General features: G+C 48.2%; 4 non-coding genes across 4 annotated transcripts; all 4 read left to right on the forward strand.

The window, feature by feature from the left end:
* Positions 1-5,743: 5,743 nt before the first annotated feature.
* LOC125449646 (U4 spliceosomal RNA) lies at positions 5,744-5,891 on the forward strand. The gene has a single exon (XR_007246949.1). It is a non-coding gene; the product is annotated as a U4 spliceosomal RNA (small nuclear RNA).
* Positions 5,892-8,711: 2,820 nt separating this feature from the next.
* Positions 8,712-8,784, forward strand: trnak-uuu (transfer RNA lysine (anticodon UUU)). Its single transcript has one exon. It is a non-coding gene; the product is annotated as a tRNA-Lys (tRNA).
* A 5,304-nt stretch (positions 8,785-14,088) lies between these two features.
* trnak-uuu (transfer RNA lysine (anticodon UUU)) lies at positions 14,089-14,161 on the forward strand. Its single transcript has one exon. It is a non-coding gene; the product is annotated as a tRNA-Lys (tRNA).
* A 1,795-nt stretch (positions 14,162-15,956) lies between these two features.
* Positions 15,957-16,029, forward strand: trnak-uuu (transfer RNA lysine (anticodon UUU)). Its single transcript has one exon. It is a non-coding gene; the product is annotated as a tRNA-Lys (tRNA).
* The last annotated feature ends 3,404 nt before the right edge of the window (positions 16,030-19,433 follow it).

Consider the following 19,433-nt stretch of genomic DNA (forward strand, 5'->3'; position numbering starts at 1 on the left):
GAGGAGGAGGCTGATCGAAGATGGATAGAGGAGAAGATAGGTGGAGAGGACTGACAGATCAATCGGGCGGGATGAGGTTATTGGGGAGTAGATGGGTTAGAGCTTGGGGTGGGAGGAGGGGATAGGTGAGAGGAAAAACAGGTTAGGGAGGCGGGGACGAGCTGGGCTGGTTTTGGGATGCAGTGGGGGAAGGGGAGATTTTGAAGCTGGTGAAGTCCACATTGATACCATTGGGCTGCAGGGTTCCCAAGCGGAATATGAGTTGCTGTTCCTGCAACCTTCGGGTGGCATCATTGTGGCATTGCAGGAGGCCCATGATGGACATGTCGTCTGAGGAATGGGAGGGGGAGTTGAAATGGTTCGCGACTGGGAGGTGCAGTTGTTTTTTGCAAACTGAGCGGAGGTGCTCTGCAAAGCAATCCCCAAACCTCCAGAGAATATAACGTTGCATCCGACGCTTGGTGGAGCGCTACGAGGATGAGGGGGATTCTCCTTTGTTTGTTACTGCGGGGACGTGGTGTGAGGGATGAGTTGCGGGAAATGCGAGAAACAAGGTCAAGGGCATTCTCGACCACTGAGGGGGGGAAGTTGTGGTCCCTGAAAGACGAGGGCATCTGAGATGTATGGGAGTGGCATGCTTCATCCTGGGAGCAGATGCGGCGGAGGCGAAGGAATTGGGAATCGGGGATGGCATTTTTGCAGGAAGGTGGGTGGGAGGAGGTGGAGTCTAGGTATCTGTGGGAATCGGTGGGCTTGAAATGGAAGGTGAGGGAGGAGTTAGTAATAGCCCAGGTGAACTTAAGGCTGGGGTGCAAGGTGTTGGTGAAGTGGATGAACTGTTCGAGCTCCTGGGTGGGGAAGTGGATCCAATGCATCATCCTCCAACAGTTCCGCCTTCTGCAATCCGACCCCACCACCCAAGACATTTTTCCGTCCCCTCCCTTGTCTGCCTTCGGGAGGGACCACTCTCCCGGTGACTGCTCCACGCTCCCCTCCAGCCCCTCCGCACCGGGCACTTTTCCCTGCAACCGCAGGAAGTGCGACACCTGCCCCTACATCTCCTCCCTCACTCCCAACCCAGGCCCCAAGTAGACATTCCACATCAAGCAGATGTTCACCGGCACCTGGTATCCTGCATCCGCTGTGGCCTCCTCTACATTGGGGAAACCAAGTTCTTCCCATCACTCTCTCTCTCGCTTGCTCTCCCCCTCCCCCCATTGCTCTCTCTCTCGCTCCCACTCTCCCAAGTCACTAGCTCTCTTGCTCTCCCCCTGTCACTCTCTCTCTTGCTCTCACCGTCATTCGTTCTCGCTCTCCCCCTGTCGCTCTCGCTCACCCCCATCGCTCTCTCTCTCTCAGTCTCACTCTCCCACGTCACTCACACTTTCTCTCCCCTGCCGCTCTCGCTCTCCCCGTCACTCCCTCTTCCACCGTCACTCACGCTCTCCCCAAAACTCGCTCTCCCCCATCACTCTCTCTCTATCCCCATCACTCTCTCTCCCTCCGTCGCTCTCTCTCTCCCCTGTCACTCACTCTGTCTCTCTCGCTTGCTCTCCTCCGTTGCTTTCTCTCTCTCGCTCACTCTCTCCCGCCACTCTGTCTTGCTCTCGCTCTCTCCCGGCACTCTCTCTCTCTCGGTCACTCGCCCCTATAGTGCTCTCTCTCTTGCTCCCTCTCCCCCGTTGCTGTCTCTCTCTCTCTTCCCATCACTCTCTCTCCCCCGTCACTCTCTCTCCCACCATCACTCTCTGTCACCGTCACTCTCTCTCCCACCATCACTCTCTGTCACCGTCACTCTCTCTCTCACTGTCATTCTCTCTCTCCCCATGACTCTCTCTCTCCCCGTCACACTCTCTCTCCCCGTCACTCTCTCTCACTATCACTCTCGCTCTCCCCCACCCCCACTCTCGCTCTCCACCACCACCAACATCACTCTCTCTCTCTCTCTCTCTCCACCCCCCACCCCCACCGTCACTCCCTCTCTCTCTCTCTCCTCCACCGTCACACTCTCTCACTCTCTGGGAGAATCCGCACTTTCCTTGTATCCCGTCGTTATGCTGTCTGACCAGTAACTCCCCTCATCTTCCTGGTTGTCTAAGACCCTGTCGATCTATCTCTGAGCTTGGGACAGTGCCTGTTTCGTGAATCTCGAAAGATGGGAAATTTGTGAATCAGCTCATCCCGGGGCACGACCACCCATGGCCAAGGAGTTTCCGGGACCAGGCCAGAGTTGATTGGAGATGGATGCATGTGGTGTTATCCCATGTCGCAGCCCTCACTCCCGGCCTGCATCGTGACCAACTTGCTCTCATGCCCGGCCTGCTCCGCGCCCGACCTGCCCTCACTCCCGGCCTGCCCTCACTCCCGGCCTGCCCCTCACTCCCGGCCTGCCCTCACTCCCGGCCTGCCCTCACTCCCGGCCTGCCCCTCACTCCCGGCCTGCCCTCACTCCCGGCCTGCCCCTCACTCCCGGCCTGCCCTCACTCCCGGCCTGCCCTCACTCCCGGCCTGCCCCTCACTCCTGACCTGCCCCTCACTCCCGGCCTGCCCTCACTCCCGGCCTGCCCTCACTCCCGGCCTGCCCCTCACTCCCGGCCTGCCCTCACTCCCGGCCTGCCCCTCACTCCTGACCAGTACCAAGCCATGTCCATTCATTGCTCCATCGCCTTCAAATTAGGTTACCCTTTCTTGGAAAAGCACCCTTCTTATTTCGATTGTAACAGTTTTCATGCCTAGGCTTTTATTTATTCGTAAAATTCATATAAGCATGTTTCCTGGCAATTTAAAGTTGATGTAATAAAGTCTTAACAACTGATCCACAAACTGTGGGCCCAAGTCCCACCACAGAATTTACTGTCTGTCATAATTTCTCCAGCAATTTCCATTTATTTCAATTCTTCAGCATCCACAGCTCTTTGTTTTGCAATTAAATCACCAAGATTCTTGCTCACTCATAAACATCTGGAAGCTGCAGCGCAGTGGGCTACCCAAAGGGCCCCCTGCACAGCTTTTTGGAGTGGGCAATCTATTCCTCACTCCGAGAAACTGCCTTACCCATTCATAAGGTATGTTAATTATAATTAAAGTGTATTTAATTTAGCTACAGTTAAATAGCTGTTCCACTTCCTCAAAACGACCTGTCCCTCCAACTATCTTTACGTCATCTACAAACTTGGCAACAATGCGCTCAGTTCCTTCATGAAAATCGTTAATTAATAACATGAACAGTTGTGATCCCAACACTGATCCTTACAATTCTTCATTAGTCTCTGGCTGTCATCCTGAAAAAGACCCAGTTATCCCTAATCCACATCTATGTCAGTACATTGTCCTTATTACCATGGGCAGCTTTCTGTGCAGTGCCTTGTAAAAGGCCTTCCGAAATCCGAATAGATCACATCCTCTGGGTCTTCTTTGTCTAACTATTCTTTACCTTCTTCAAGAATTCTTGCAGATTTATCAGACATGACCTTCCTTTGATGAAGCTGTGCTGACTCAGTCCTATTTTACCATGCACTTCCAAGCACAATGCAATCACATCCTTAATAACGCGGTCTAAAATCTTGCCAATGACTAAGGTCAGCTTAACTGTCCTATAATTTCCCATCTTCTGCCCCCCATCTTCTTAAACAGGTGCTTCATTATGCATTTTGCCGTCCACTGAGAGCCTCCCTGACTTCAGAGATTCCTGAACGATCACTATCCTATGCCTCCACAATTTCCTCAGCTGTCTCCTTCAGAACCCTGGGGTATAGTCCGTCCAGTCCATAGGATTTATCTGCCTTCAGACATTTCAGTTTCCCTAGCACTTTCTTATCGATGGCCTTTGAGCTCACCTCTGCCCTGTGACTCTCTTGAAATTCTGGTATGGTACTGGTGTATTCCAATGCCAATTTTCCAGTCATTTGTCATATTACTGATTAAATCTCCTACATTAATGCAAGCAATAAAGAGCAAGGGGCCCAGACTAAACTCTCTGGTGCACCATTGGACGCAGATTTTCAATCACGGATACAACTTTTGACCATTACCCACTGCCTCCTTGAAAGGGAGAGAAAACATTTCTCATTAAGGCATTGAATGAGATGAAGAATGTAATGGAACAGGGGACGGGGACAAGTTTAAGACTGCATGAGTTGGCGAAGGAGGACAAGATTGTACACGAGGCAGTGTATGGACTGAATGTGCACTTCAGGGTGCGGTGGGAACGTCTGTCGCGGGTGCAGTGTGTCCTCAGGGATACTTGTAATCCTGGGGGAATTTTTAAAAAAAAAATAGAATTTCAGTTGGAACACGCACAGGGAAACTCAGAAGCAAAGGCTGTTTCTGAGGGAAAGACACGTGGTTATGAAAGTAAATTTATTGGTAACCATTTGATGCAACTCTAGGAGGGAAATAGAAAGTAATGGAAGTCATCAAATTAGAAGATTCAAATAGAGATCCCATGGTTTGAATTTTCAAACTCAGTATTGATTGCTGAATGCTGTAAAATGCCAAAGCATTAAATCAGATACTGTTCTTCCAAATTACGTTGAACTTGACTGGAATATTGCATCGGTTTGCTTTCAGCAGAGCTGATCTCTTATCTGCTGTAAATGCCTAGAGATGGAACATTCTAACCTTCTGCTATCGAGAGGAATGGAAGAAATTGCAACCGTGTTTTTGTCTTTCTTGATCCACACATGTCACGAATGTTTCACTACCAACAGAATGCCTTAAAACCCACAGTTAATCTTCTTATGTAAGGACCTGTAGCAATCAATTTACTGCACCCACTGTGCCCTTCCAGCAATTTCTGTTTTGTAACCTGCGAAAGAGGCACCTGAAGAGGAACAACTGAGGGGTGAAATCAATTCTGAGGATATCCACAAAGCAGAAGACTGGCAAAAGGGGGCAAACCGCAACCCAAAATGTAGACAAGAGAAAACTCATGTCCCAAATGGACTAAAACAGCTGCTCCTAAGCAGATGGTAAAAGTTAAGAATACTGCCATAAACAAAATAAAAGTGGTAATAAACACAAAGTGGGTAATGCAGATGAGCATCACCTCTCACTGAAATCCTGGAAGCAGCAAATGGTCCAGATTGCATTCATCTACTCAATTTTTTAAAAAATGTTTATTGACAGTCACAGTTGTAAAGTAATTACACCTTCATAAAGCACTCATGGCAAACTGAAACAAAATATTTTTTAAAAATCAAAGTGCAGGTATGTAAAAATTCGAAATCGTAATGTACAAGCAAAATGAGGCAAGTCCTCCGTATCATCGCCAAATGTGTCGGTGTCCTGCAGTTAACAGTGAAAAGTTCACATTAACCCTTGTCACCAGCAAATTACCCCCAACCATCGTCATCGGGTCACAGTCACCAGGTACAATAGAATTCTGACTAGATTGGAAGTCTTAATTTTTAAATTACGTTTTTAAGCAGCATTTTAGCGGAGAATTTTTCAAGACGTTTTTAAGCGACCCCCAGCGAAGCTCCGACTAACATTCGTTGCAAACAGTGGATCGCTGCAATTCACGCGAGACAGTTTATGCCTTATTAACATACTGACATTTTCGACACTGTTTTAACATCCCGATTAGCTGGAATATGTTTGACGTTTCTGAGCCAGTTTCAGCACATTGATTGTTAAACAGTTTTTGTAGCTGATAATAATACAGCGTAGGAAAGGGATTAAAGTTACACACCACATCTGTAAATGGGTCCCAGAGACTATCATTCGGCAACAGATAGCACTTGGCTTTGTGCAGTGGCAGGAGAGTAGCTGGTGAGGGTTAACTGGTGTGTGATTATTGCTTCTTGAAAACTTTCCAAATACCCTGCTTTGATGGTTTGAAATGAAATCATCATTGGCAATTTTTCGATAGCATCTGTGGAGACTGATGTTATGTTAAAGAATAGTCAGGCTTTTTTGAATTTGGTTGTTTTCTTTCACCTTTGGTCTGGGTCGAGCTTTCAGTGTGACCCTTGTCTGTGTTCCCCAATTCGATCTGCTGTGCAATTTTTTTGGTGGTTTTTCTTTTGTTTCTGTATTTTCAAGTAGTCTTTCCTTCGTGAGGTACCTTGAGGCTTTCTGCCTTTCCCACCTTTCTGAGCAGTGTTACCACTTCACCTCACCTACTTGTTACGATTGCTGTCTCTGGACTCTTCCAGCGTTACAGCAAAGCTCAAGCAAGGGCACCTCATCTTCTGTGCAGATATGTGAAAGCCTTCAGGAGTCAACATTGAGTTCGTTCTGCGCCAGAACATGAGACCCTCTTTCCCCACAACCAACACCTCCGGACACAACACATCATCGTCCGACACTTCGGCCATCTGGAATCCAACCCCACTACCAAAGACATTTTTTTCCCTCCCCACCTTTGTCTGCCTTCCGGAGAGACCACTCTCTCCGTGACTCCCTTGTCGGCTCCACACTCCCCTCCAACCCCACCACCCCCGGCACCTTCCCCTGCAACCGCAGGAAGTGCTACACTTGCCCCCACACCTCCTCCCTCACCCCCATCCCAGGCCCCAAGATGACTTTCCACATTAAGCAGATGTTCACCTGCACATCTGCCAATGTGGTATACTGCATCCGCTGTACCTGTTATGGCCTCCTCTACATTGGGGAAACCAAGCGGAGGCTTGGGGACCGCTTTGCAGAACACCTCCGCTCGGTTTGCAATAAACAACTGCACTTCCCAGTCACGAGCCATTTTAACTCCCCCTCCTATTCGTTAGACAACATATCCATCCTGGGCCTCCTGGAGTGTCACAATGATGCCACCTGAAGGTTGCAGGAACAGCAACTCATTTTCCACTTGGGAGCCCTGCAGCCCAATGGTATCAATGTGGACTTCACAAGCTTTAAAATCTCCCCTCCCCCGACTGCAACCCAAAACCAGTCCAGCTCATACCCTCCTCCCTAACCTGTTCTTCCTCTCTCCTATCCCTTCCTCCCACCTCTCGACACACCCTTATTTCCTACCTACGAACCCCATCCCACCCCATAGACCTGTCCGTCCTCCCTGGACTGGCCAACCTCCTCCCTACCTCACCACCTACACTCACCTTCACTGGGTCCATCCCTGCCTCTTTAACTTGACTGCCTCCTCTCCACCTATTTTCTTCTCTATCTATCTTCGATCTGCCTCCCGCTCTCCCACTATTTATTTCAGAACGCTCTTCCCCTTCCCCATTTCTGATGAAGGGTCTAGGCCCAAAACGTCAGCTTTCCTGCTCCGAAGATGCTGCTTGGGCTGCTGTGTTCATTCTGCTCCACGCCTTGTTTGCTCAGATTCCCCAGCACTTGCAGTTCCTATTATCTCTGATACAATCTTAGCCCAAGCTTTGAATTGCTGAAAGCCTGTTGTGATTTGGTAGCTTTCAGGAAGCAAACATTTAACACGACTGCGCTCAAAAAAAAGAGCACGAGGGAGTGTGTAACTTGTGCAGGACTGGGGATGGATACGTGCTGGTATCATGAAATTGTGAATGATGTCTGGAGGTCGGGAATCATGTGTTCCCACTCAGGGTGAAGTTCAACAATAAATAACAGGCCAATTGCACAGATGTTAAACTCTGTGTTTGCTTTTGGGAAATGAAGATCCTTAAAAATCAACGAAGCGATCAGACAAAGAAACGGAAAGTTCATACCAATGTGCCAACTAAGAGCGCCAGAAACGCTGCAATCATTGGCTATTTGTAAGCAATCTCGCTGCTGTGTGGAGTCCTACTTGGCGCATAGGAATTAGTTCACGGCTGTTGGAGGTCACTCATCTCAGTTCCAGGAGTTGGAAGCTGGAACTGAAACCTCGTCAACATTGCGAGACAAAGATTAGACAGGGTGACGACTTCGCAAAACATCTACGTTCTACTGATAGAAAGAAACAAGAACAACCCGTGGCCTGCCACAAGATACCACCTTGTTCCCTGGTCAAAATGTCTGCCTCCACCTTGCTGCAATGTTCCAGGGAGGCTTACAGAAAAGTGGAAGAATGGCATGTCGTTCTACGATTGGGTGTCAGCAGGGTCATAACGAGTTCAAAAGCTTGAGGGCGTAAGCTCTCCCATGCCCCAGTTCCCTGCCCACTCACCAGGTCTTGTTCCCACATAGTCTGCCTTTACACACCACTTGTTGTTTGTCACTAATAGTCTCCATTAACAACCTCTCCCCCTCCCAATCTCATCGTCATCAAATCTTTGTCCAACTGCTCTTCTCTCTCCTGCAGCTCTGTCCCTTCCTTTGCCCTCTGCCCCCATTCCCCTCCACTTTGTTTTGCATAAAAACTGACGTCGTCTCAGGCCCCATTGATTCTGATGGAAGGTCACAGGACCCGAAACGTTGACTCTGTTCTGGCTTTCACAGATGCCGCCAGACCCGCTGAGCTTTTCCCGCAACCTTCTTTGGACTCGAAGCTTGAATCCATCAGTGTTCCTCTGTGTCCGTTGAGCTGGACAGTGCATCAGCTTTGAGTTGGAAGTGTTGCTTTGGCAGCTTTCAGGAAGCAAACATTTAACATAACTCCGTTAAAATAACGTGAGAGAGTTTATACATTGGGCAGGATGGAAGAAGGGTGCATTCTGGTGTCGAGCAAGAGTGAAAGATTTGCGGAGGTCGGGGATGGCACAAGAAATGGTAGAAATCCAGTCATACAGAAAGGAAGTGAAAGCTTTAGGTTCTGTTCAACACTGACAGTCCCTGCAGACGCTATGTTGGCTGGAGCCCGGGTAGCTCAGTTGGTAGAGCATCAGACTTTTAATCTGAGGGTCCAGGGTTCAAGTCCCTGTTCGGGCGCTGCTTTTAAATCAGACTTCCACTTGCCGCACACGCCGACAATAAGCAAAAATGACATTGCCTTCTCACTGCATAACGTACGCTCTCATTCATTCAATCATGTGTTGCCACTCAGGGTGAATTTCAACAATAAATAACAGGCCAATTGTAATGATGCCCAACTCTGAGTTGGCCTTTGGAAATGAAGATCCTTAAAAATAAACGAAGCGATCAGACAAAGAAACGGAAAGTTCATACCAATGTGCCAACTAAGAGCGCCAGAAATTCTGCAATCATTGGCTATTTGTGAGCAATCTCGCTGCTGTGTGGAGTCCTACTTGGCGCATAGGAATTAGTTCATGGTTGTTGGATGTCACTCATCTCAGTTCCAGGAGTTGGAAGCTGGAACTGAAACCTCGTCAACATTGCGAGACAAAGATTAGACAGGGTGACGACTTCGCAAAACATCTACGTTCTACTGATAGAAAGAAACAAGAACGACCCGTTGCCTGCCGCGATAAGATACCACCTTGTTCCCTGGTCAAAATGTCTGCCTCCACATTGCTGCAATGTTCCAGGGAGGCTTACAGAAAAGTGTCAGAAGGGGACGTGGTTGCCGGTATAGCTCAGTTGGTAGAGCATTTTACTTTCAAACTGAGGATCCAGGGTTCAAGTCCCGGTTCAGGCGCTGCTTTTAAATCAGATTTCCACTTCCCGCACTTGTTGACAACAGGTTCAAATGAAGTTGTGTTCTCAGTGCATAACGAGCGCTGAGAATCGAGCAATCATGTGTTCCCACTCAGGGTGAATGCCAATAGCAAATAACAAGCCGATTGCGAGGATGTCGAACTCCGTGTTTGCTTTCCCGAAACGAAGATCGCCCAAACTAAATGAATCCTTTAGTTCCACGACATCTATGCACCATTTCTGGCCGAGGCACTTTCAGCGTCGTCATCATTGACCAACCCTCCGTTACAAGGACAGAACTGAGGATGCTCGACAATGTTTGTAAAATGTTCAGCACCATTTGCGACGCGACAGATGCAGAAGCATCCTCTGTTGAATGCAACAAGATTTTCCGAATTCAAGTCTCAGGCTAACCAGTGGCAAGTAGCATTCGAGCTGCGAAAACGACAGGTCAAAGATATCGTCAATAATATAGAATCTAACAACCCCCCCTTGTTGATCATAAAATTTACAGTCTGGATGTGAGTTTGCTCGCTGAGCTGGAAGGTTCGTTTTCAGGCGTTTCGTCACCATTCTAGGTAACATCATCAGTGAGCCTCCGACGAAGCGCTGGTGTTATGTTCCGCTTTCTATTTATCGGTTTAGGGTTCCTTGGGTTGGTGATGCCATTTCCTGTCCTGTGAAAGCGCATAACACTACTTGCTGGGCTCACATTTGATAAGAAACTCAATCCGACTTGCAATCTGAACGCACTGAGCAGGTCAGAACATAGGAACTCTGCGACAGGAGACTCAGCTCATGACTCCCCAAAGACTGTCCGACAACTCAAAAGTCGGGAGGCTGAACGAATATTCTCTACTTCACCGAATGGGTGCAGCTCCAAAAAATTTCAAGAAACTTAGCGGTGCTCAAGGCAAAACCATCCGCTTGAATGGCACCTTCTTCACAAATCATTCACTGCCTACACTGCCAAAGGCCAGGTGAAGCAGGGTGTAATATCTACAAGCTGCAGTGCGTAAATAGACTAAACATCATCAAAATGCATCTTGCAAGTCCCGGACAACGTCCACGTGAAAGCATTGGCGCAACAGATACGTGGAAACGGCATTACCTGCCGCTACCACTCCGAGAATCTCAACAACCTGCCTCGGAAATAGGTTGCCCGCCCTCACTGCTGCTCTTTCACAATTCGGAAATTCCCGAACCAAGGGCGTTGTGGGACCTGCAACAGCACGTGGAATACAGCTTTGCAAGAAGGGAGCTCGGCCCGACATTCTCAAGAGCATTTAGGAATCTGGACCCGGTGATGGCCCGTCGGCAAAGCCCAAATCCCGCCGATGATAAAATAAAGTCGGTAAGGTGCCAGTGAGTGACCATGTGGGGGAATGTAACAATCATTGGTTTCGGTTAGGTATTATTAGATGCAAAATTACCCACATAAATGAGACGTTCAAGCTGACAACACAGCGAAGGAAACTTTCCCAAACGTGAGAAATGGGTTGGCCCAAGTGGAATGGGCAGGATATCTAAAGTATAAATTAGTGTTCAGCACACTACGAAGAGTGGCCCTGGAGACAAGCAGCAGAAATTTCCCTTTTAGAAAAAAAAATTTGCTTTGCCACATATTGACAACGTGCTTGTCTTGAAAATCTTACCTTCTTGCCTGTAATGGCCTTGCAAATCTCCGAACTGACCCCATTGCCACGACATAACCTTTAACCTTCCTCGCACAAAATAGAGAACGGGAGAGAATGAGAACTATGTGCCGGCTGGGAGACTGGGACGCGGTGATGTCGTGCATTTGTCAATTCATTGTGGTGATCGACGACGTTGCGAGAAAGAAAATGTCAGAAAAGTGTAATGCATAATGGAAAAGAAAGCACTAGATTCTGTTCACCAATGAGTGTCACCGCAGCGCGACTGCCCACTGAGGCCGGAGTGATCAGTCGGTAGATTATCGAACGTTTAATCAGTAGATCCAGGGTCAATTCGCTGCGTGGGAGTTTCTTTGAAGTCGGTGTTCAACTTGTACAAAAAGCTCATCGTCATTAAATTGACTGCGATTTAAAATCTCCAACAGTCGCTGAGATTGAAACAATCAGACGAGTTTTCATTTCAACAACAGCTGACCAGTTCAATGCGAGCAGAAACGGCTCTGGATTTTGTTTCGGGAAATTAAGATCGTCCAAAGTAACCGACCAGATCAAACAAAGGAAAATAAAGTTTCCGAAAACGTGCCATATCCGAGCGCCGGACAAAGTTCAATCAATGCGAATTGGTCAGCAATCTGTCTGCTGCGTGCAGTCGTACCTGGCCCAGAGGAATTTGGACATGATTGTAGCAGGTCATTCATTTTTAGTTCCCGGACATGGAAGCAGGAATTCGCCAGTGTGGAGTCCCAGGCGCTATCGCTTTCACATGCCTCATCAGTGACCATTCCCACCGTCATCCGCTCAGAAGTCAGGATGTATGCGCCGATTTCTGTAAGATGTGCAGCACCATTTGCCACTCGACAACCGGTGGCCAGTAGCATTCGTTTCACGCAAATGTCAGTTGAGCGATGTCTTTTGGTGAACTTGGTGTTCACCAGTAACTGGACTCCGAGTGCTATCTGTGTTTGCTCTCCACGGATGCTGCCAGAGCTTCTGCGTTTCATCAGCAGTTTCTCCACAACTTTTGAGGTGGGCATGACACCAGCATTCAGATGAAATTTGTGATTCATAGCTTTCAGGAAACAAAACATTGAACACAACCACACTCAGAAATTGAACGAGTGAGAACGTGTAATTTGTGCAGAATTGGAGACGGATCCGTGCTGTTGTCATGTCGTAGTAAACGAATGGTGGAGGTGGGCCGTGTCACACTGACGAAAACATTTAGAAAACATGTTATGCCTTGAGAAAATGAAAGCAGTAGCTTCTGTTCATTTCTGAGAGTCACTGCCGCGACGCGCCCGCCGGGGCCCGGGGATCGGGTAACTCAGTCGCTGCAGGGTCAGAGTTTTAATGCGGTGTTCTCGGATTCAAGTCGTTATTCGCGCAATGCTTTTAAATCCGAGTTCAACTTGCTGGAATCCCTCACGATGTTAAAATCAACTTGGCTTCGAGTTGGACCAGGAATATCGAAATTGGCACAATGATAGAAGCCTCCCGGAGGCTTTTTTTTTTACCAACGTTATGTCACAATCCCATTGCCATCATGGCGATCTCCGAAATCAGTTTTGGGAAATTACGATGGTCGAAAATAAGGCTGAAGATCAAACAAAGTAAAATAAACCTCGGAGGAACGACCCTGAAGAACGCGTTGCCTGCCACTTTAAAACACCACCCTGTTCCCAGGCCAACATCTCTGTCTCGACTTGATACAATGTTCCAGCGAAGCTCGAGGAAAAGTGGGAGAATGACAAGTCTTTCTACGAGTGGGTGGCAGCAGGGTCCATAACGAGTTCAAAAATTTTCGTGCCTAAGCACTGCCGTGACCCAGCTCCCTGCCCACTCACCAGGTCCTGTTCGCACAGAGCCTGCCTTTCCACACCACTTGCTGTTTGTCACTGATGGTCTCCATTAACAACCATTCCCCATCCCAATCTCATCGCCATCAAGTCTTTGTCCAACTGCTCTTCTCTCTCCTGCAGCTCTGTCCCTTCCTTTGCCCTCTGCCCCCATTCCCCTCCACTTTGTTTTGCATAAAAACTGATGTCGTCTCAGGCCCCATTGATTCTGATGAAAGGTCACAGGAGCCGAAACGTTGACTCTGTTCTTGCTTTCACGGATGTCGCCAGACCCGCTGAGCTTTTCCCGCAACATTCTTTGGACTCGAAACTTGAATCCCTCAGTGTGGAGACGCAGGCGCAAACACCTTCTGCTACTTCATCCGTGGCCATTTCACATTGATTGCAATCCCGGTTCGAGCGCTGCTGTTTAACTCGAGTCCTACATGCTGAATATTTCTATACATTTGGCTTCAAGCTACATAACGGGTGTTGAGAATGAGTTAATCGCATGCTGTCTCTACGAATTCTTTGAAAACACAAGCAGAACGCGAGGGCGCCCAGAGTGGGGATGCAAATTCTGGATTTCCTTATTGCAAATGAGAACGGGAAAAATAAAGTCGGATTCTTTTTTCAAAAAAAAGTCTGTAACATAGAGTTTCAAGCAGCACCAGCAGAACTGTCATCAATAGTTATCAGAGGCAAACTCTATGCAGCATTGAATCATAACTGGCATATAGGAATGTGGGAATGGTTGTTGGCGGTCAAGAAGCCTTATGGCACTCCAAGTGCGATCTGCCTTCATTTCGCGCAGATGCCTCCGGAGCTTTTGAGTTTCACCAGCGATTTCTCGACATGTTCCTCTGTGTCCGTTGAGCTGGACAGTGCATCAGCTTTGAGTCGTAAGTGTTGCTTTGGCAGCTTTCGGGAAGCAAACATTTAACATAACTCCGTTAAAATAACGTGAGAGAGTTTATACATTGGGCAGGATGGAAGATGGGTGCGTTCTGGTGTCGAGCAAGAGCGAAAGATTTGCGGAGGTCGGGGATGGCACAAGAAATGGTAGAAATCCAGTCATGCAGAGCGGAAGTGAAATCTTTAGGTTCTGTTCAACACTGGCAGTCCCTGCAGACGCTCTGTTGGCTGGAGCCCGGGTAGCTCAGTCGGTAGAGCATCAGACTTTTAATCTGAGGGTCCAGGGTTCAAGTCCCTGTTCGGGCGCTGCTTTTAAATCAGACTTCCACTTGCCGCTCACGCCGACAATAAGCAAAAATGACGTTGCCTTCTCACTGCATAACGTACGCTCTCATTCATTCAATCATGTGTTCCCACTCAGGGTGAATTTCAACAATAAATAACAGGCCAATTGTAATGATGCCCAACTCTGAGTTGGCTTTTGGGAAATGAAGATCCTTAAAAATCAAAGAAGCGATCAGACAAAGAAACGGAAAGTTCATACCAATGTGCCAACTAAGAGCGCCAGAAACGCTGCAATCATTGGCTATTTGTAAGCAATCTCGCTGCTGTGTGAAGTCCTACTTGGCGCATAGGAATTAGTTCATGGCTGTTGGAGGTCACTCATCTCAGTGCCAGGAGTTGGAAGCTGGAACTGAAACCTCGTCAACATTGCGAGACAAAGATTAGACAGGGTGACGACTTCGCAAAAAATCTACGTTCTACTGATAGAAAGAAACAAGAACAACCCGTTGCCTGCCGCGATGAGATACCACCTTGTTCCCTGGTCAAAATCTCTGCCTCCACATTGCTGCAATGTTCCAGGGAGGCTTACAGAAAAGTGGAAGAATGGCATGTCGTTCTACGATTCGGTGTTAGCAGGGTCATAACGAGTTCAAAAGCTTGAGGGCCTAAGCCCTCCCATGCCCCAGCTCCCTGCCCACTCACCAGGTCGTTTTCCCACATAGTCTGCCTTTCCACACCACTTGTTGTTTGTCACTAATAGTCTCTATTAACAACTTTTCACCCTCCCAATCTCATCGCCATCAAGTCTTTGTCAAACTGCACTTCTCTCTCTTGGGGCTCGATCCCATCTTTTACACCCTACCCCAATTCCCCTCCAATTTATTTGACTTAAAAACTGACGTTATCCCACTTCCCATCTGTTCGGATGAAAGGTCACAGGACCCGAAGTGTTAACTCTGTTTTTGCTTTAACAGATGCCGCCAGACCCGCTGAGCTTATCCAGCAAATTTCTTTGGAGTGGATGCTTGAATTCTTCACGACGGAGACGCAGGCGCAAACACCTTCCGCAACTACATCAGTCGCGATTTCACACTGATTCCAATCCCGGGTCGAGCGCTACTGTTTAACCTGTGTCCTACATGCTGAATATTTCAATAAATTTGGCTTCAAACTGTATAACGGGTGTTGAGAATGAATTAATCACATGCTGTCTCCACAAATTCTTCGGAAACACACTCAGAACGCGAGGGCGCCCAAAGTGGGGATGCCAATTTTGGATTTCCTTATTGCAAATGAGAATGGGAAAAATAAATTAGGATTCTTTTTTTAAACAAAAATTGTCTGTAACGGAGAGTTTCAAGGAGCACCAGGAAACGCTGCGCAGCACGGAATTATAACTGGCATATAGGAATGTGGGAATGGTTTTTGGCGGCCAAGAAGCCGCATAGCACTCCAAATGCGATCTGTGTTCGTTCCCCACAGATGCCCTCGGACATTTTGAGTTTCAACAGCGATTTCTCGACATGTTGCTCTGTGTCCGTTGAGCTGGACAGTGCATCAGCTTTGAGTCAGAGGTGCTGATGTGGCAGCTTTCAGGAAGCAGACATTTAACATAACTCCGTTAAAATAACGTGAGTGAGTTTATACATTGGGCAGGATGTAAGATATGTGCGTTCCGGTGTCGAGCACGAGCGAAAGATTTGCGGAGGTCGGGGGTGGCACAAGAAATGGTAGAAATCCAGTCATGCGGAGCGGAAGTGAAAGCTTTAGGTTCTGTTCAACACTGACAGTCCCTGCAGAGGGGGTGGGGGCTGGAGCCCGAGTAGCTCAGTCGGTAGAGCGTCAGACTTTTAATCTGAGGTTCCAGGGTTCAAGTCCCTGTTCGGGCGCTGCTTTTAAATCAGACTTCCACTTGCCGCACACGCCGACAATAAGCAAAAATGACGTTTCCTTCTCACTGCATAACGTACGCTCTCATTCATTCAATCATGTGTTCCCACTCAGGGTGAATTTCAACAATAAATAACAGGCCAATTGTAATGATGCCCAACTCTGAGTTGGCTTTTGGGAAATGAAGATCCTTAAAAATCAACGAAGCGATCAGACAAAGAAACGGAAAGTTCATACCAATCATGCCAACTAAGAGCGCCAGAAACTCTGCAATTATTGGCTATTTGTGAGCAATCTCGCTGCTGTGTGGAGTCCTACTTGGCGCATAGGAATTAGTTCATGGCTGTTGGGAGGTCACTCATCTCAGTGCCAGGAGTTGGAAGCTGGAACTGAAACCTCGTCAACATTGCGAGACAAAGATTAGACAGGGTGACGACTTCGCAAAACATCTACGTTCTACAGATAGAAAGAAACAAGAACAACCCGTTGCCTGCCGCGAAAAGATACCACCTTGTTGCCTGGTCAAAATCACTGCCTCCACCTTGCTGCAATGTTCCAGGGAGGCCTACAGAAAAGGGGAAGAATGGCATGTCGTTCTACGATTGGGTGTCAGCAGGGTCAATAACGAGTTCAAAAGCTTGAGGGCTTAAGCTCTCCCATGCCCCAGTTCCCTGCCCACTCACCAGGTCTTGTTCCCGCATAGTCTGCCTTTCCACACCACTTGTTTTTTGTCACTAATAGTCTCCATTAACAACCTCTCACCCTCCCAATCTCATCGCCATCAAGTCTTTGTCCAACTGCATTTCTCTCTCTTGGGGCTCTATCCCATCTTTTACACCCTACCCCAATTCCCCTCCAATTTATTTGACTTAAAAACTGACGTTATCCCACTTCCCAACTGTTCTGATGAATGGTCACAGGACCGGAAGTGTTAACTCCGTTTTTGCTTTAACAGATGCCGCCAGACACGCTGAGTTTATCCAGAAAATTTCTTTGGACTGGAAGTCAGAATCCCTCAGTGTGGAGACGCAGGCGCAAACACCTTCTGCGACTTCATAGCCGCCATTTCACATTGATTGCACTCCCGGTTCGAGCGCTGCTTTTTAACGCGAGTCGTACATGTAGAATATTTCAATAAATTTGGCTTCAAACTGTACAACGGCTGTTGAGATTGAATTAATTACATGCTGTCTCCACAAAATTTTTGTAAACACAAGCAGAACGCGAGGGGACCCACAGTGGGGGTGCCAATTCTGGATTTCGTCATTGCAAGTGAGGAGGGGAAAAATAAAGTTTTTTTTTAAGTTGTCTTTAAACGGAGAGTTTCAAGGAGCCCCAGCAAAACTGTCTTCAGAAGGTATCAGAGGCAAACTCTCTGCAACATTGAATCATAACTGGCATATAGGAAGTTGGGAATGGTTGTTGCAGGTCGAGAAGCCTTATTGCACTCCAAGTGCGATCTGTGTTCGTTCCCCACAGATGCTTCCAGAGCTTTTGAGTTTCACCAGCGATTTCATGTTCCTCTGTGTCCGTTGAGCTGGTCAGTATATCAGCATTGAGTCGAAAGTGTTGATTTGGCAGCTTTCCGGAAGCAAATATTTGACATAACTCCGCTAAAGTGTCATGAGAGAGGTTATAAATTGGGCAGGATGGCAGATGGGTGTGTGCTGGTGTCGAGCAAGAGCGAACGAATTGCGGAGGTCGGGGATGTCACAAGAAATGGTAAAATTCCAGTCATGCAGAGCGCAAGTGAAAGCTTTCGGTTCTGTTCACCACTGACAGTCACTGCAGGAGGCAGGCGGGAGCCGGAGCCCCGGTAGCTCAGTCGGTAGAGCATCAGACTTTTAATCTGAGGGTCCAGGGGTTCAAGTCCCTGTTCGCCAGCTGCTTTTAAATCGGACTTCCACTTCCCGCACATGTTGACAACAGGTTCAAATGAAGTTGTGTTCTCAGTGCATAACGAGCGCTGAGAATCGAGCAATCATGTGTTCCCACTCAGGGTGAATGCCAATAGCAAATAACAAGCCGATTGCGAGGATGTCGAACTCCGTGTTTGCTTTCCCGAAACGAAGATCGCCCAAACTAAATGAATCCTTTAGTTCCACGACATCTATGCACAATTTCTGGCCGAGGCACTTTCAGCGTCGTCATCATTGACCAACCCTCCGTTACAAGGACAGAACTGAGGATGCTCGACAATGTTTGTAAAATGTTCATCACCATTTGCGACGCGACAGATGCAGGAGCATCCTCTGTTGAATGCAACAAGATTTTCCGAATTCAAGTCTCAGGCTAACCAGTGGCAAGTAGCATTCGAGCTGCGGAAACGACAAGTTAAAGATATCGTCAATAATATAGAATCTAACAACCGCCCCTTGTTAATCATAAAATTTACAGTCTGGATGTGAGTTTGCTCGCTGAGCTGGAAGGTTCGTTTTCAGACGTTTCGTCATTTGTTTTTTATTTGGAAAAAATATACTTTATTCGTAAGATGTATAAAAAATAAAACATATTTACACACCTACCCAGTCATGCCAGCCGCTCCGGGTTACCCAGGGGGTACATACACCAACTAAAGGAAAAAAAACAAAGAAGAAAAAAAAACAAAGCAAAGAAAACACCCCGGCAGTCGTCACCCCGCACAGCCCCCGTTGGCCCCCTGACCAGTTGGGCAAGGCGCCAGATGGGCCCAGTTACCAGATAGGGCCCTTTTTTCTATTCTGGACAAGGGGTTTCATGGCCTTTCCACACCGCGCCTTGGCGGCGGCTGCCCCAAGCTGTAGCGCGTCCCTCAGCACGTAGGCCTGGACCTTGGAGTGCGCCGGTCTGCAACACTCGGTCGGGGTCAGTTCTTTCAGCTGGCAGACCAGCAAGTTGCGGGCAGACCAAAGAGCGTCTTTCACTGCATTGATGGTCCTCCAGGCGCAGTTGATGTTGGTCTCGGTGTGCGCCCCGGGAAACAGCCCGTAGGGCACGGAGTCCCGTGTCACGGAGCTGCTCGGGACGAACCTCGACAAATACCACTGCATCCCCCTCCAGACCTCCTGCACATAGGCAGACTCCAGAAGGAGGTGATCGACAGTCTCGTCCCCGCCCCCAGCAGCGACCTCGAGGGCAGCGTGCGGTGGCGCAGAGATTCCGGGCATGCATAAAGGATCTCACTGGCAGAGCCGCTCTCACCGCCAGCCAAGCAATGTCCTTGTGCTTGTTTCAAAGTTCTGGCAATGAGGCATTCTGCCAAACGATTTTGGCAGTCTGCGTGGGGAACCACACGACGGGATCCACCCTCTCCTTTTCCCGAAGGGTCTCGAGGATACTACATGCTGACCACTGCCTGATGGCCTTGTGGTCAAAGGTGTTTCCTTTCAAAAATTTCTCCACGAAGGACGGGTGGTACGGAACG

Source organism: Stegostoma tigrinum, chromosome 46, assembly GCF_030684315.1.
Source record: "Stegostoma tigrinum isolate sSteTig4 chromosome 46, sSteTig4.hap1, whole genome shotgun sequence".
In the NCBI taxonomy this organism is placed as follows: Eukaryota; Metazoa; Chordata; class Chondrichthyes; order Orectolobiformes; family Stegostomatidae; genus Stegostoma; species Stegostoma tigrinum.